This window comes from Malaclemys terrapin, chromosome 1 (genome assembly GCF_027887155.1).
Source record: "Malaclemys terrapin pileata isolate rMalTer1 chromosome 1, rMalTer1.hap1, whole genome shotgun sequence".
Lineage (NCBI taxonomy): Eukaryota > Metazoa > Chordata > Testudines > Emydidae > Malaclemys > Malaclemys terrapin.
Window position 1 is genome coordinate 337,987,347 of NC_071505.1, and position 17,469 is coordinate 338,004,815.

Sequence of the window (17,469 nt, forward strand, 5' to 3'; positions counted from 1 at the left end):
TGCAACATTTGCAGCTGTGTTGGGAGCGGTGCATTATGGGCAGCTATCCCAGCATTCATGTGGTTGCAACGTGCTTTTCAAAACGGGGGGGGGGGGGGGAGGTGGAGTGTGCTAGGGAGTGTGAGGGAAGAGAGTGCTTTTTGGAGTGTCAGCACTCTATTTTGCAAGTTCCAAACTCCCGGCCCCCTGCTCATTCATTCACTCACTCAAAGCAAACAGCAAACTGTTTGCTTTTTCTCTGTGGTACGAGATTTGAAACCGGCACTTCCGCATTCCTGCGGCGGGTCACAACAATGGAGAGGATTGGCCACTTGACAAGGTGATCAGTACAGCGCTGCAGGTTGATTCCTGGTACACACTCACAGGGGGGAGTCGTAGCCACTCCCCTGTATCTCTTATACTTCTCGGGGAGGTGGAGTACCTGCAGTGGTGTACCCAGGGAGATACAGCGCTGTATATGCCTTGCCAGTGTAGCCGGTCAGTGAGGTACAGCGCTGTGGGCGGCTTTACAGCGCTGTAACTCGCAAGTGTAGCCAAGGCCTAACAAGTGACAATGCACTTAACATTGGCCTCCAGTGTGTAGTATGGGGTATCTCTTGCTTAAAAAGAAAGTATGAAGCAACAGCCATGTTTGTTCGAATAAACTGTGTTGTGTATCCAGCATTCTTAACAGCCTCATTGGGTACTACTGAAATTGGCTTTGACAGTGATTGGCTTATAAGGCTTTCTTAGGGGCTTGGTGTTTTTCAGCCTTTTCATGTAGTTTGTCAGTATTGGCTTTGATGATCGGTCTGGCAAACCAAGCTCCTGACCACTTTTACCAGTTGTAGCTTTGGGAAGCTTTCCTTCTTTGGAAGAGTTTTGCAAGAAGTGCACCAGTAACCATCTTTTGTAACTTCAGTAAATGGGAAACTTTGATTGACAAACACTGGGAACTGCCTTTAGGTTTTGGAGACGCTGTTTCTTAAGTAGGTAGCTGTATTTGTGCTTCAGGCTGTTCAGATGTTAATATACCATGTGAGCCTTCAGATGACATGTTGGTATATTCTTTGTTCTTAGTGTGTTCTTCATCTTGGTTGATTTTTGAGGCCTTAGAGTGGAAAAACGGTTGCATTGTTTTTTGTCTTTTCATTTTCACTTTGATCTGCTACATAGAAAACATATGAATAAATTAAATGCGAATTTAACATAAGGATAATGCAGATTATGCCAAAACACACAACAGTTCTAGATTTCTAAAACAAAAATATCAAACAATTTAAGAAATGTTTTTCATTTAAATTGACTTTTGAAAACTAAGCAGTCATGGGATAAGAGGGAAGGTCGTCTCATGGATCAGTAACTGGTTAAAAGATAGGACAAAGGGTAGGAATAAATGGTCAGTTTTCAGAATGGAGAGAGATAAACAATGGTGTCCCTCAAGGGTCTGTACTAGGACCAGTCCTACTCAACATTCATATTTGATCTTGAAAAAGGAGTAAACAGTGAGGTGGCAACATTTGAAGATGATACAAAACTATTCAAAATAGTTAAGTCCAAAGCAGACATGTCCAAAGTAGACTGTGAAGAGTTACAAAGGGATCTCACAAAACTGGGTGACTGGGCAACAAAATGGTAAATGAAATTCAGTGCTGATAAATGCAAAGTAATGCACACTGGAAAACAATCCCAACTATACATATAAAATGATGGGGTCTAAATTAGCTGTTAGCCCACTCAAGAAAGAGATCTTGGAGTCATTGTGGAGAGTTCTCTGAAAACATCTGCTCAATGTGCAGCGGCAGTCAAAAAAGCGAACAGAATGTTGGGAATCATTAAGAAAGGGATAGATAAGATAGAAAATATCATATTGCCTTTATATAAATCCATGGTACGCCCAGATCTTGAATACTGCATGCAGATGTGGTCACCCCATCTCAAAAAAGATATAGTGGAATTGGAAAAGGTACAGATAAGGGCAACTAAAATGATTAGGAGTATGGAACAGCTTCCGTATGAGGCAAAATTAAAATGACTGGGATTTTTCAGCTTGGAAAAGAGATGACTAAGAGGGGATAGGATAGAGGTCTATAAAATCTTGACTGGTGTGGAGAAAGTGAATAAGGATGTGTTATTTACTCCTTCTCATAACACAAGAACTAGGGGTCACCCAATGAAATTAATAGGCAGCAGGTTTAAAAGAAACAAAAGGAAGTACTTCTTCACATACACAGTCAACCTGTGGAACTCTTTGCCGGGGGATGATGTTGTGAAGACCAACACTATAACAGAGTTCAAAAAAGAACTAGATAAGTTTCTGGAGGATAGGTCCATCAATGGCTATTAGCCAGGATGGGCAGGGGTGCAACACCATGCTCTGAGTGTCCCTAGCCTCCGTTTGCCAGAAGCTGGGACTGGATGACAGGGGATGGACCACTTGATGCTTGGCTGTTCTACTCATTCCCTCTCAAGCACCTGGGATTGGCCACTGTCAGAAGACAGGATACTGGGCTAGATGGACCATTGGTCTGACCCAGTATTGCCGTTCTTATGTAAAACCTAATTATAATAATAAAAATATTTAGTACAGAAACTCCCCAAGATCATGATATCTTGAGATAGTGACAGTGTGAGATAACGATCTTGGCAAATGTATTTTAAAAATCTTGGCCTACTAGGAAATGTATATTTATACAAGTTTCCCAGCCAGAAATCTAGCATTCTGGAGCAAAGTCACTAAGGATACATCTACACTACAGGGGGGAGTCGATTTAAGATACGCAAATTCAGCTACGTGAATAGCGTAGCTGAATTCGACGTATCGCAGCCGACTTACCCCATTGTGAGGACGGCGGCAAAATCGACTTCTGCGGCTTTTTGTCGGCGGCGCTTACTACCACCTCCGCTGGTGGAGTTAGAGCGCCGATTCGGGGATCGATTGTCGCGTCCCGACGGGATGTGATAAATCGATCCCCGAGAGGTCGATTTCTACCCGCCGATTCAGGCGGGTAGTGTAGACCTAGCCTTAAACATAGTCCAAATGTTCCTTTAACATGCCTCTCCCTTCTCCCTCTACCACACCCCACTCACCGTTGTGGTCCTTGGTCAGTGGAGACCCAGAGTTAAGGGGTGCTTTCACGTGAGTTCACCTCCAATTGCGGGGGGAGGGCAGAAGACACCTTGCTTGTTCTTCCAGCCACTGGTTGCTCGCTTTGGCCACTGTTGTTCGTCGTGCCATCGTTCACTCCACCGCTTCATTGCCCTTGGCCCTGCGCCGTCAACTTCTGCATCTGCCACTGTGACCTCTGCAAGTTGGTCTCTTGAGGTTCCACTCAGCTCTCAGTGGTCTCAGCTCTCAGTGGGGGAAGCTCACTGCTAGTGCAGGCTGCGCAGACTCTTCCACAGAAACATTGTCCCACAGCAGGTCTAAGCACTTAGACTTGACTATCAGTGATTAACAGCATGCAGGCAAACTCCTCTTTCAGGAATCTCAGCCAATGCCAATGCCTTCTTCCCAAGGAGCTTAATCTAGAGAGATTAAACAGAGAGCAAATTTTGCTGCTGTTTGAAAAGCCCTTCCTCTCCCAAAAAATGTGCATCAGAAGACTAAGACTACAGCTTTTCTTCAAAGACTGGGCCTTACTCACGCACTAAGAAAAATATCTTTTACAAACTAACAGCACCCAATAGTGACTCCTTTAATAGATACATTTGATTAATTGAATTTAGCAATGGGGAATGGTGCTAGATTGACAGCTCTTGAGATCTTGGGGTATAATCCAACTTCCCTTGACTTCTTTATACTTAGCCCTGGTCTACACTATGAGTTTAGGTTGAATTTAGCAGCGTTAGATCGATTTAACCCTGCACCTGTCCACACGACGAAGCCATTTTTGTCAACTGAAACGGCTCGTAAAATCTTAACATTTTTGTACTCCTCCCCGACGAGGGGATTAGCGCTGAAATCGACCCTGCTGGGTCGAATTTGGGGGTAGTATGGATGCAATTCGACGCTATTGGCCTCCGGGAACTATCCCAGAGTGCTCCATTGTGACCGCTCTGGACAGCACTCTCAATTTAGGTTTCAGAGTAGCAGCCGTGTTAGTCTGTTCTTTTTACTCTCAATTTAGATGCACTGGCCAGGTACACAGGAAAAGCCGTGCAAAATTTTGAATGAGTTCCAGCATGGACTGAACGAGATGTTCTGCATCTGATCGCTGTATGGGGAGATGAATCCATGCTATCTGAACTCCGTTCCAAAAGACGAAATGCTGGAATATTTGAAAAATCTCCAAGGGCATGAAGGACAGAGGTTATAAGAGGGACCTGCAGCTGTACCGTGTGAAACTTAAGGAGCTCAGGCAAGCCTACCAAAGAACCAGAGAAGCAAATGGCCACTCCGGGTCAGAGCCCCAGACATGCCGCTTCTATGATGAGCTGCATGCCATTCTAGGGGGTGCCCCTACAACTACCCCACCCACATGCTTCCCTTCTCCCCCACCCCTCCCAGGCTACCTTGGCAGTTATCCCCCCATTTGTGTGACGAATTAATAAAGAATGCATGAATTTGAAACAACAATGACTTTATTGCCTCTGCAAGTGGAGATCAAAGGGGGGAGGGAGGGCGGTTGGCTTACAGGGAAGTAGAGTGAACCAAGGGGGTGGGTTTTCATCAAGGAGAAATAAACAGAACTTTCACACTGTAGCCTGGCCAGTCATGAAACTGGTTTTCAAAGCTTCTCTGATGCACAGCGTGCCCTGCTGTGCTCTTCTAACCGCCCTGGTGTCTGGCTGCGTGTAATCAGCAGCCAGGCCACCAGGCGATTTGCCTCAACCTCCCACCCTGCCATAAACGTCTCCCCCTTACTCTCCCAGGTATTGTGGAGCACACAGCAAGCAGTAATAACGATGGGAATATTGGTTTTGCTGAGGTCTAACCGAGTCAGTAAACTGCGCCAGCGAGCTTTTAAACGTTCAAAGGCACATTCTACCACCATTACGCACTTGCTCAGCCTATAGTTGAACCGCTTCTTACTATTGTCCAGGCTTCTTGAGCCATTGGAGCAAGGGGTAGGCTGGGGTAGGTGCGACTGCATAGTGCTGCCGACTGGGAGAGCAGCCTGAGGCCGAAGCTTTCAGCTGGCATGATATTCCAGGCAGGACTGAATCTCCATTAGACGAAACTTAAAGAAGAATGACCTGGAGTCATTCCTATTTTTGTCCAGGCGCCCCTGACTGACCTCACCAAGGCCGGCCAGGAGCACCCATGTCTGCCCAGGCGCCTCCGACCAATCTAACCGAGGTCGGCCAGGAGCACCCACGGGACAACGACGACTGTTAGCAGTCGTATTGCACCGTCTGCCGTCCGCAAGGCAAGGCAAGGGGATGCTGCAGTGTAGCACTGCAGTACCGCATCTTCCAGCAACACCCAGGAGACATACGGTAACAGTGAGCTGAGCGGGCTCCATGCACCCCATGGTATGTTGTCTGCACGGGTAACCCAGGAAAAAAGGCGAGAAATGATTTTTTGCCGTTGCTTTCATGGAGGTTTAGACTGGACATTAGGAAAAACTTCATAACTTTCAAGATGGTTAAACACAGGAATAAATTGCCTAGGGAGGTTGTGGAATCTCCATCATATGAAATTTTTAAGAGCAGGTTAGACAAACAGCTGTCAGGGATGGTCTAGATCAGGGGTAGGCAACCTATGGCACGCGTGCCAAAGGCGGCACGCGAGCTGATTTTCAGTGGCACTCACACTGCCCGGGTCCTGGCTACCGGTCCGGAGGGCTCTGCATTTTAATTGAATTTTAAATGAAGCTTCTTAAACATTTTAAAAACCTTATTTATTTTATATACAATAGTTTAGTTATATATTATAGACTTATAGAAAGAGACCTTCTAAAAACGTTAAAATGTATTACTGGCATGCAAAACCTTAAATTAGAGTGAATAAATGAAGACTCGGCACACCACTTCTGAAAGGTTGCCGACCCCTGGTCTAGATAATACTTTAGTCCTGCCATGAGTGCAGGGGACTGGACTAGATGACCTCTTGAGGTCCCTTCCAGTCCTACAATTTATACACTAATGCTCCATTTGTCCCTTGGTCTGCACATTTCTTTGTAGGACTTCTGGACAGATTTTATTTGCCAATTGAGTTTAGTCCATTATGGTGGGCAGGGCAGGCTCCAGGCACCAGCCAACCAAGCACTTGCTTGGGGTGGCACCTTGTAAGGGGCAGCCAATCTTGGGGTGGCGGGGCGGCGCTGAGAGTTTTGTTTGTTTTGTTTCGACGGGGCGGCGCTCGGGGTTTTTTGTTGTTGTTTTTGGTTCAGCGGGGTGGCGCTCGGGGGGTTGTTTTTGGTTCGGCAGGGTGGCGCTCGGCGGGGGGGGTTGTTATGGTGGGGCATTTGTTATTGTTGCTTGGGGCGGCAAAAAAGTTAGAGCCAGCCCTGATGGTGGGCCTGGGAATGTTAGGCTCAGGACTTTGATTGAAGAATGTACTTTTATGAATGAGCCTTGGGGGCATTGCCAGATAATTAATACATATGAATAATATGGATATGGTATAATACACCATATCCATATTATAGAATGTATGTGTACATATGACACCACCTTATATTCAAGCATAACAATTTTTTTAATTTGTTGTTGTAGTCTGCCACTTTTACTTTGGTGCCACAGCTAGCAACACATTCCTATTAGGGTAACTGTAATTACCACCTGTATTATTATTAGTAGCAGGCTGAGTGTTTTGAAATACTGGGATAGGCATTATTACAGTGTGTTTCATAGTGCTATGTATATGAGAAGTAAAACAGAAATATGGAGTAGTGACATTACAAATGAGGCCTTTATATATAAATGTCTTGTCTTTAGTTACTACACAGTACTGTCCTATCATATTATAGATCAGTGGTTTTCAAAGTTCATGTTGCGACCCAGTACTGGGTTGCAGAATGCAAGGCACTGGGTCGCCTTGCTCAGCGTTCAGGGAGCCTGGCGACCGGCCAGTAAAAACTACTAGTCCCTACCTGTTCTGACACCGTGCTGTGCCCCAGAAGCGACCAGCAGCAGGTCCGGCTCATAGGCAGGGGGGCCACAGGGATCTGCGCACTACTCCCACCCCGAGCACTGGCTCCACGCTCCCATTGGCTGGTTCCCAGCCAATAGAAGCTGGGGGAGCGGTGCCTGCAGGTGACAGCCACACGGAGCCACTTGCACACCTCCACCTGCTGGCCGCTTCCGGGGCACAGCGTGGTCTGCAGTGCCAGGACAGGCGGGAACCTCTCCTCTGCACCCTGGCTGTGCCGCTGACTGGGAGCCACCGCAGGTAAACCTGTGCCCCAACCCCACGTCCCAATCCCCTGCTCCAGTCCTGAGCCCCCCCCCAACCTGTAGCCCCCTCCTTCACTCCAATCCCCTCATCCCTGGCCCCACCCTGCAGTCCTCACCCCAACCGTCTGCCCCAGCCCTGAGCCCCCTCCCACACTCCAAACCCCTCATCCCCAGCTCCGTTGGGTCACAGGCATCAACAATTTTCTTCAAGTGGGTCGCCACAAAAAAAAGTTTGAAAACCACTATTATAGGTTACCCTTACTGCTGGTTGTTACCCTTTGGTAAGCTTTGCAGGACAGGGAACATGAATGGCTAGCTTCTCTGTTTCATTGATTGCTCTGTGATACACCAGTAGCTAAAGTAGATCCAGTTGTTTCAGATGGATGCTGTCTTCCAGATAACCTACTGAATGGACAGTAATAAATTTTTTAAATATTCCTGTATCAGGATTTAGTGTTGGTACCCAGACACTGAACAAGATTGTTTTAATAACATGTGCCTCACTTAGGATGAAGTGTCACTGACCCCAAATTGTGACTGGTACTACCAGGGAATTTGTTTACCCAATTTGTAGTTACCGTGTAACTTAATTTTTTTTACCAATTTGTTTTTTCCTTGCCTTCATGTTGTTTGCTGCTATTCATTTGTTGATTTTTACCTGTGTGTTGGTTAAACAGTTTAGCAATGTTATGCACATGGTAAAGGTTATACAGCAATAATACAACAGTACATCAAAAATACAGTAATACAGTTACTTTTACACAGTAGCTAAATTTTCAAATTAAATGACAGTTCAACCTGGTTCAGCTAGTGGTTTTTAGCTGATTGTTAACTTAATTGTTTATATATGGTAGACTGAGGTGTAGTTGACCAGTCTCTTATTTGTAAAGCACTTCGTTTTTCTCTTTTTGATGCTTGTGGGGTATTTTTTGTTTTTACTGTATACTGATATTTGTTGGCGTTTTTGTGGTGTCATATTTTTCTGGTGTTTTTGGTTTGTGGGATGCAACCTTAAGCATCTTCAATTAGTTAATATAATAACTTTGTTTTTTTTTACATTTCTTCTTATTGTTAGTAACCCGCATTTAATATGCATATTAACTTAGTTTGTTTACAATATGATGGGGACCAAATTTTTTATGACGTAAGCTATACTTTTGCAATTGTTGTATAGACATTCATTTTGACTTGAGGTGCTTTACTAATATTTTATTACTAAATGTAATGCTTAATTGCTTAAACAGATGCTCACAATCTTCTGTGACAAGGTGGATTGCTTTCCCCTGCAGAGCACTCTGTTTTAGCAAAAGAGTTAATAACAGAATTTTTATCAAGCTTTTTAGAGTTAATTTGCTTGTGATAGCAATTCCACTTTTCTTAACTGTTTAGAAGCACAAATGTTAACAACCACTGCTTTCCTTTAATATATCATAAAAGAAAAGTGTATAAAATTAAACCAAAATAAATTTTAAATGCAAGTCTGTGCAAACACTTCTAGGGTATTAAATTTTCATGACACTTTGCTGTGTTTGTGAGACAAAGGTGGAAACCTGTTGAAATTGTTTCATTAGCTTTATGCATAAATTACTGTTTTTAAACATTTTTGCTATAACACTTTTATAACTATATTTAAAAGTGCAAACAAGTTTATAAAAACCCAAACAAGAAATTGATATTTTGTTAATATTACCTTTACCTTAATGTTGAGATTCCCCTCCTTTTTTCCCCTTTAAATAAAAAATAAAAATAAAAAACAAAACTGTGATTCATAAAAGACAATTTTTTGTTTTCAATTGCATTATTTGTTGAGGCAGCAATATATGTACATATATTTATAACGGAGACCTTCTTGAATTTTGAAAAAAATTGTATTAATTATATTATGATGGTTATACCCCAAACATAATATTAAAATAGTGTGGTACCACTTATATTTTTTAAAAAGGTATAAAACTTATTTATTTTGTTGCAATAAAAGTATGATAAAAAAGTCATGTGACACACACAGGACAACATACATGACATACAAGACAAACGTACAATTAAAAACAAATGGCGCCAGAATTCTATTTATAACTATACAAAATAAGGCAAACAAATATTAAAAAAAAGGGTTAAATATTTAAATAAACAAATTATCTTTTTATTTAAAACTTTTACTAAAAATTGATAAAAATGTATATTATTGGCCAATTTTTGTATTAATTTAGTAACAAGGCATTTATAATTTTATATTAAACTTTATTTTAAAACTATATGTAAAAACTATAACTTTTATTTTATTTTTTTTAAAACCACAGAGGACAACTTGCTTACTTACAAGATTAGCGGTCATGCGTCACCAATGAAGTTAGATGTTTGGCTGTGTGTGTGTGTGTGTGTGTGTTCTCTCTATGTGCCGCCCCAGACCTGCGCAGACAGCTGGCACAGCAGACCTTGAGAGTGAACAGCCTAATGACCACGAGATCCGTTAAGGTACAAAGGCACCCAGCCATGTTTATTGTCAACAAAGCATGGTACTAGTATCCCGCAGACTCTACCAAACCACTAATACATGTATGCACGTAACAATGGACCAGCTCATTGAACGGCAGGACTTTCTGTTCCTCCCTAGGCTAAACAAAGACACTCCCTCTAAAATACATCTTTATACACGAATACAAACAAGTTACGTATTGCTCCTCTGATGTATTTAGTTGACACCTCTGAGGTTACCACCCATCACCTATTACATCTCTATCCACCACACGGTCATCCTGACATTATCTTTAGGAGGGGTCAGTGTGTTCCTGTTCTGTTTGAGGAATGTGTTTGTACCATTCTTGGTATGGGACTGGAGTGTTCTGGTACCATCCTTCTGGAATGTGTGTGTGTGTGTTTTGTGCCTAGCACTTCTTAGGAATGTATGTTTCTGCAATATCAGCCCCGTTCTTGCCAGATTCTGTGAGCAGGGCCTGCCTCTAGCTCACAGATGAACTTTGCTTTATATTAGCAAAGTTTTGACTGCTACTTTAGCCCAGACCTCGGATACAAGGGCTTATGTCTCAGGTGCTCTTCCTACTACAGTAGAGACCTCGATAGATCATCTAGTGCAGTTCCCGGCACTGAGGCAGCACTAAGTATTATCCAGACCATCCGCTGACAGGTGTTGATCTAATCTGTTCTTAAAAACTTCCAGTGACAGACATAGGCACCGACTCTGTGGGTGCTCCGAGGCTGGAGCACCTACGGGGAAAAATTGGTGGTGCAGACCAGAGCCAAGCTCCCCATCCCGTCCCCCCACCCCAGATCACCTCTGCCTCCGCCTCCTCCCCTGAGCGCGCTGCGACCCCGCTTCTCCTCCCAGTGCTTGCCGCTCGGCAACAGCTGTTTCGCGGTGTAACTAGCTGTGGGAGGGAAGGGGCAGGAGCGGGACCATGGCATGCTCAGGGGAGGAGGCAGGGTCGGGGCGGGGATTTGGGGAAAGAGTCCAATAGGGTCAGGGAGGAGGCGGAGTTGGGGCGGGGCAGGGGGATGTCAAGCACCCACTGGTGCCAGAAGAAATTAGTGCCTATGGTGACAGAGATTCAACAGCCTTCCTAGGTAACTTGTTCCAGTATGTAGCCATCCTGACTCCAGTTAGGGCCTATTGGAGTGGTCATCACACTTACAGTACACCTCTTCAGGTATCCTGCCTTTACCTTCCCTGGAGTGTAATCCCATGATTCTCCCACTCTTACACAGGTACTGTAGTCAGGGCCCAGTCGATCATCCATACTTTCCCAGCAGATCCTACCGGGTTCAGGTACCTGCAGTTCTTCCCTTTGGGTGCTTGTGACCAGTGTTCCCTCTAATTTTTCCCACCCATGTGTGGAATGAATTTTGTTACGTGCACCCATATGGAGGTGATGTGTGACATGTCACCTTCATATCAGTGCATATAGCAAAATTCATGTGGTGGGGGTGGGGCTGAGGGGTTCGGAGTGTGGGAGGGGGCTCAGGGCTGGGGCAGTGGGTTGGGGTATGTGGGGGGGTTAGGGCTGCGGCTGGGGGTGCAGGTTCTGGAGTGGAGCCAGGGATGAGGGATTTGGGGTGCAGGAGGGTGCTCCAGGGCTACGGCGGGGAGAGAGGACTCCCCCCAGCCCTCTCTCCCCACAGCAGCACCTGAGCTATGGGGGAGAGGCGCCTCTCCCTGCTGTGGCAGCTCCAGGGCTGGGGTCGCAGGATAGGTGCCTCTCCCCGGCTTCTGCAGGTCCGGCTGGGGCTGGGTTTGGGGAGAGGTGACTGCAACAGGGCCAGGCCGCCTGGGTTTGGGCTGGGCCACCCCAGTTGCTTCTGGGTCCAGGCCGCGCCATGCTGCGCTTCCCCAGCCGCAACTGGGTCCTGGCCAGGTTACACTGCCCTGGCCCGGCCCGGGCTGGGCTATCCTGGCCGGATCTGAGCCGCGCCGGCCGGGGTAGAGGTGCCCCGGCTGCGGCAGGTCTGGGCTGCAGCAAAGTTGGGGGCGGAGGGCCACCCTGGCTGTGGCAGGGGGGCCAGGCTAGGTTGGGGGGCCAGGGGAGGGGTGCCCCTTCCCCAGCCGCGGCAGGTTCCCAGGTGGGTTCCCTGAGCGCCTGCACGGTGTTAAATAGGCTCCTGCGTGATTGTGGCTTACAGGGAACTTAGCTTGTTACCCTTAGATTGCAGGGGTGGCCAACTGCCTTCTTAGACAAAAATACTGTTTGTTTAACCACAGGAACAAAGCATAACATAAGGTGGGGGGAGGGGGAAATTTAACACAAAAGGTCTACCTGTAGGTCAGTTTTACCTAGATGATCATCATGTAGGCAGGTCTCTCCTTACTGTCTCTCCCAACAACTGCCCCCTCCCTCCAGAAGGTCACTGGTATTCCCCCCAAAGTCCTTGGTCTCAGTTTCCCAGCTGTTTTGTTTCTCCTGTGTTTAACAGTTGGGAAACCTGCCCTCTCACCCCCGCCCCCTCCCTGCCCCCACACACTTGACAATCTAATCCAGTGAGCTCAGCAGCTGGTCGGAGGTAAACAACACAAGAGCCACTTGTTCGAGTTCTTTTAAGTGACAGCCAATGGATGGCTGTCTGCAGTCATTGTACCCTGTCCTCCCTACATGCAGTCAGTCGCTTCTAGAATTAACCCCCTATTTGCACAGTCAGCCTCCTTCCAAACATATAGAACTCTGTTAATAAAATGATTACAGAGCAGCCCCGTGTTCTTCACAGTGGTCTTGTCTTTTCAAGTGCGAATAAAAGAGAAGAGGCCAATATGGCTCCACCAGGAGCTCTTTAAGGACATGAAAAATCAAAAAGGAATCCTACAAACAGTGGAAACATGATACATTGTTGAAGAGGCGCACAGAAGAATAGCAAAAGCATGTCTGAACACGGAGAGAGAGGCCAAGGCACAAAATGAGTTACACCTAGCAAGGGACATAAAAGGCAATATGGAGAAGTTCTTTATATATGTTAGGAGCAAGAGAAAGATGAAGGAAACTGTAGGTCCTCTTCTTAGCTAGGAAGGAGAACTAATAACTGATGACATCAAGAAAGTGGAGGTGTTTAATGCCTATTTTGCTTCAGGCTTCACTATCAAGGTTAATGGGGACCATATAATTAACACAATTAATGTTAAGAACAAGGAGGAAGGAATGCAAGCCAAAATAAGGAAAAAACAGGTTCAAGAATGTTTATATAAGTTTTATGTATTCAAGCTGGCCGGGCCTGATGAAATTCATCCTAGGGCACTTACGGAACTAGCTGGAGCATTCTCTGAACCATTAGTAATTACCTTTGAGATGTCCTAGAGAATGGGTGAGGCTCCAGAAGACTGGAGAAGGGCAAACACGGGAAGGAGGAACAAAGAGGATCTGGGAAATTATAGATCAATCACTCTTCCTTGGACAGGTGGCAAGATACTGGAACAAATGATTAAACAATCGATTCGTAAGCAACCTGGAGGATAACAGGGTCATAAGGAATAGCCAGCAAGGAATTGGCGAGAAAAAAAAATCATGCCAAATCACCCTAATTTCCTTCTTTGACAGGATTAATGGCAGTGGGTGGCAGGGAAGCAGTAGGTGTGATGTATCTTGATATCAGTAAGGCTTTTGATACATTCCCACATGACATTCTCAAAAGCAAATTAGGGAAATGTGGTCTAGGTGGAATTACTGTAAGGTGATGGTACAGTCAGGGGTGCCATTTAAGGCAGTTTCGTACAGGAGGTCTGCTCGCAGCGCAGATCCTAGCCCCAGGTGAAGCTCTTATTTGCAGCACAGGCTGAGTGTGGAATGTAAATTCTGCAGAGGAGAGGTGCTGCTCCCAGCTTGTGCCCCTGGGGCAGGAAGCCAGTATTTTGCTTATAAACAGAGGCAGGGTGATTAAGATAAGAAAGGGCTGGTAATTAAATTAAGGATCTGGAAGTCTTTACAAACAGGAATCCCTCTGTGGGGGAGGCATCCAAGAGAACACAGGAGACTCAGAAGAAATACAGCCAAGGTTACACTCAGAAAAGAGGGAGATGTGAGGGGGATAGGTGAAAAGAAGGGGCCAAAACCAAAGGGAGGGATAGCAGTGGTATAGAGACATTCCCAGTCTTACCTGTGGTAGTTATATAGCCCTGTCGCAGGGCAAGTACACTCTTTCCCCCTTTGGGGCAGGGCAAGGGTGTCGCAGCCCCAAGTTTAAGTCTGCCTGCCTGCCCTTAGCCTCAGGGTAGTACAGCCCAATAGCCAGGCAATAGAGTCGCCCTTGACGTCAGGGCGGTGCAGCCCAGTGGTCAGAGTCGATACAGTCGCCCTCCTTAGCGGGGTTATGTGGCCTAATGGTCAGAGTCAGGGAAGTGGGCCGCTCCCTGGGGGGTGGCACCCAGGTTAAGGGGACCCAGGCCCCCCCTCTCCACCAGGTCCCAGCCCAGGGCCCTAGTATTGGCAAATGTGCGTGCTACTGAGTCAGCGGGGATTCGGCCAAAACACACCAACTCAAAACCCAGTTCACTAACCGGTCCACTGCCTAGTTTTCCTGGACTTCTTTCTACCATATCCCCTGATGCTGTGGCCTGGACATCTTCACGGTCTCCGGGTTCCTCTGGCTGCACTACCCGCAGTGACTCCAGCCTCCACAGGGCGTCTACAGGTATCCGGGTGTCTGCCTGAATCTCAGCATCTCCAGCTCCCACCGTCTGGGGTTTTGGCTGTTCCCAAGCTGGAGCCAGCAGGATGCATCCTCCTTCCTCTCTAGTAGCCAGCCTGGAATGCTCCCTTTTAAACTGAGCCAGCACTTGGAGCATGCCCAGTAGGGGCGAGGGAGCATGGCTTCCTCTGCCCGTTGTGTGGGGTTAACCCCTTCTTGTCCAGTGTGTGGCCAGTACACCCTGTCACAGGTCCCATCACTATAATATCTGAGCACCTCACAACGTCTAACCTATTTTTCCTCACAGCCTCTCTGTGAGGAAGAGCAGTGCTGTTATCTGCATTGTACAGATGGCGCATTGAGGCACAGAGAGACTAAAGACCAGATTTTCAAAAGTATTTCGGTACCTAGTGGGATTTTCAAAAGCACTTAGAAGGTTGGTGCTTTGTAAACCCCACTAGATGCCTCGCTGTATCTTGGAGTGCCTAAAAAAGGTTGAAACTCTGTTCCTAAGGCCATACAGGAAGTCCATGGGGGAAGTAGGGAAATGAACCTAGGTCTCTCAGAGCTAGCTCCCTATCCACTGGACCAGCCTTTCTCTCTACTGCACGATGCAAAAAAAGAAGACTCTGATAGATGGGAGCAAAACCAAGAAGACCAATTCTGAGACTCCAGCAAACAATCCCAGGCAATTGGGAAGGATGTCATATGTAAGCGGGGGAATGGTCCCACTTCCTTTACCCAGAGCCCTGCCTGACCTAGAGGACTCCCCTTCCACTATCCTGTGTGGCAGAGTCCTCGTAACTCCAACAAGGCTGGGCCCAGGATTCCTGGGGGGCTCGACCCCCAACCTTGTTGTGGTCACTATGGGCAGGGGCTAAGGTGTCCCCACTCCGGGGTACTCTCTCTGCACTGGATGCTTCCCTGACCCACTGATCATAACATACAGTTCAAAGCTGCAGCAAATACAATTTATTAAACAGCAATCAATTAAAAAAAATAAGGAAAAAATGGGAAAGGTTAAAGGAAAACACGTCACCCCGCTCTGTGGCACAGGGACATCATAACCAGTGTCTCTGGGATGTAAGGGAAGTTCACAGCCTGTTCCTCACAAGTCCCAGGCCACTTCTCAGGCCCTGGTTGTGCTGCAGGGATGCCACGGGTCAGGCACTTGCTCTGGCGGTGGCCACAGGCTCTCAGGCTCTAGGTGGCAGGACCTTTCTTCCCAGCAACACCCCCGCCCTATCGGGGTTACGATCCCCCTCCAAGTCTGGCCTGCAGAGCCTCTTGGCTGGGGGCATCTCCCTGCACTGGGCCTGCTGCCCAGGGTCCCCCTCGCTCTCCGCAGCTGCTCACCACCTCCAGCCCTGGCTCCAGCTCCACCACCCTGCCTCAGCTCCAGCTCCACCACTCTGCCCCAGCACGGCTGCTGCTGCTGCTCGGCCTCTGGCTCCCTGGCCTGCTCCTCTAGCCCCTCCAGCTCTGCTCCCAGCACAGGTCTGCTCCGTGGGCTGCTTCTGGGATGCTGCTCCCAGCACTGACCTGCTTTCTGGCCCCTCTGGATCTGGCACAGCTCAGCTTGGGTCCCTGCTCTCTCCTTAGCTCGGCCCCACTCTGTCTGACCCAGGCAATTCCAGCTCACACAGGGACGGGACCCCCCTGGCCTCCTGACTCCCTGATTAGCCTGCCCGCGCTGTCAATCAGGCTGACCTGAAGCATTGGCCTCTCCCCCATTACCCCTGGGGATTGTCAGTCACAATGTCCTGATTTCCCATCGACCCTTTCTCTTCCTTTTGGTACTGGGAGCTAGCCAACCAAAACACCCCCACTGAGTGTTAGTAAGGAGGCAATAGTCCCCTTACACATAGCTGACAGCATGAAAAACAACACAGAGGTCAGGAAGGATGAAGAAAAAGAGAGAACAAGAGTCAGATGAGAGGAGATCACTTAACTTCCAAGGGGTGGCAGATTCTGCCCAATCTTGGTTGTAGAGCAATGGCTGCTGTGCAATTTTACATTTTAACTGAAAAACATTTTGTCATTTTTTTGTTCTGAGTTTGAGAAAAGGAAGGAAGGAGAAAGTGTCGCAGGAGTATCAGAGATGTTTCTGCCTCAAATTCTTAGGGTTTCAGCTGAATCCAGGCCAGTTCCGGAAGAAAGAACAGAAACTGCATCCACAGAGTCCATAAAGTCGATGATTATTGTCATGATTTGTATTATTCACTGGGCACCATTTGTGTGCTCAGCACTGTTCAGAATATGCCTGAAAATGTAGCCCCCGAGCCAATGCATATGAAATGTGTAGCCCTGGGTAAGATGGCTCAGATATTTGAGTATGAAATGTAGAGTTATTAAGCTCATGTTAAGATCTATGAGTGGAGGCGCTGACGGCAATAGAAGCTCCTGTACCTGTTTAATTTCCTTTCCTGCCTGCAGTGGCCCTGATATACCTCAGAAGACTCCAATTTTTTCTCAGCTTTAAAATGTGGAATGTTCTTGGTCTCATGATTTTGTCATGAGTCTCATGATAATTATTGTTTTCCTTAAAGTTCCAGCTACTGGAGTCAAGTGGATATGTTATGATTTCAGCCTTAATTCTAAAAGAAAAAGTAAGTTTCCAGCCCTCATGGTTGTGGAGGAAGTTTCAAAATGTGACCCCAGTGCACCCTAAAGGCTCAAAAAGCAGAAAACAAATAAAAAGAACACCAAATCTATTATTTTTACATAATCTCCTGATTTTTAAGCCAATTTCATGATTTTTGGTGAGCCTGACTCCTGATTTGGCAATACTGTGAAAGTGACTTGAAAGTGTCCGTTTCACTCCTGTTTAAAGTCAGTTTCTAGTCTATTATTTGTAGTGGGGTAACACCCCTAGAGCCCCAGGCAGGCGCAGTATAAACTCACGGGGCAGGATATTTCCAAAAGTTAAGTGATCTATTCCAAGCTTGGTGAACTGCAAAAAGTAAGTAGCCTACATAATAGAAAGTTATCTAGATTTTCTACAATTCTTTCAAGCATATTCAA

The 17,469-nt window shown here is 46.6% G+C and overlaps 1 long non-coding RNA gene across 2 annotated transcripts; it reads right to left on the reverse strand.

The window, feature by feature from the left end:
• Positions 1-94: 94 nt before the first annotated feature.
• On the reverse strand, positions 95-14,532 carry LOC128831206 (uncharacterized). Of its 2 annotated transcripts, none has more exons than XR_008443777.1 (3): positions 14,315-14,532; positions 3,070-3,507; positions 95-1,147 (listed from the first exon to the last, which is right to left on the reverse strand). It is a non-coding gene; the product is annotated as an uncharacterized LOC128831206 (long non-coding RNA). The 2 variants fall into 2 exon arrangements; XR_008443778.1 differs by lacking the exon at positions 14,315-14,532 and adding an exon at positions 12,093-12,199.
• Positions 14,533-17,469: the final 2,937 nt, after the last annotated feature.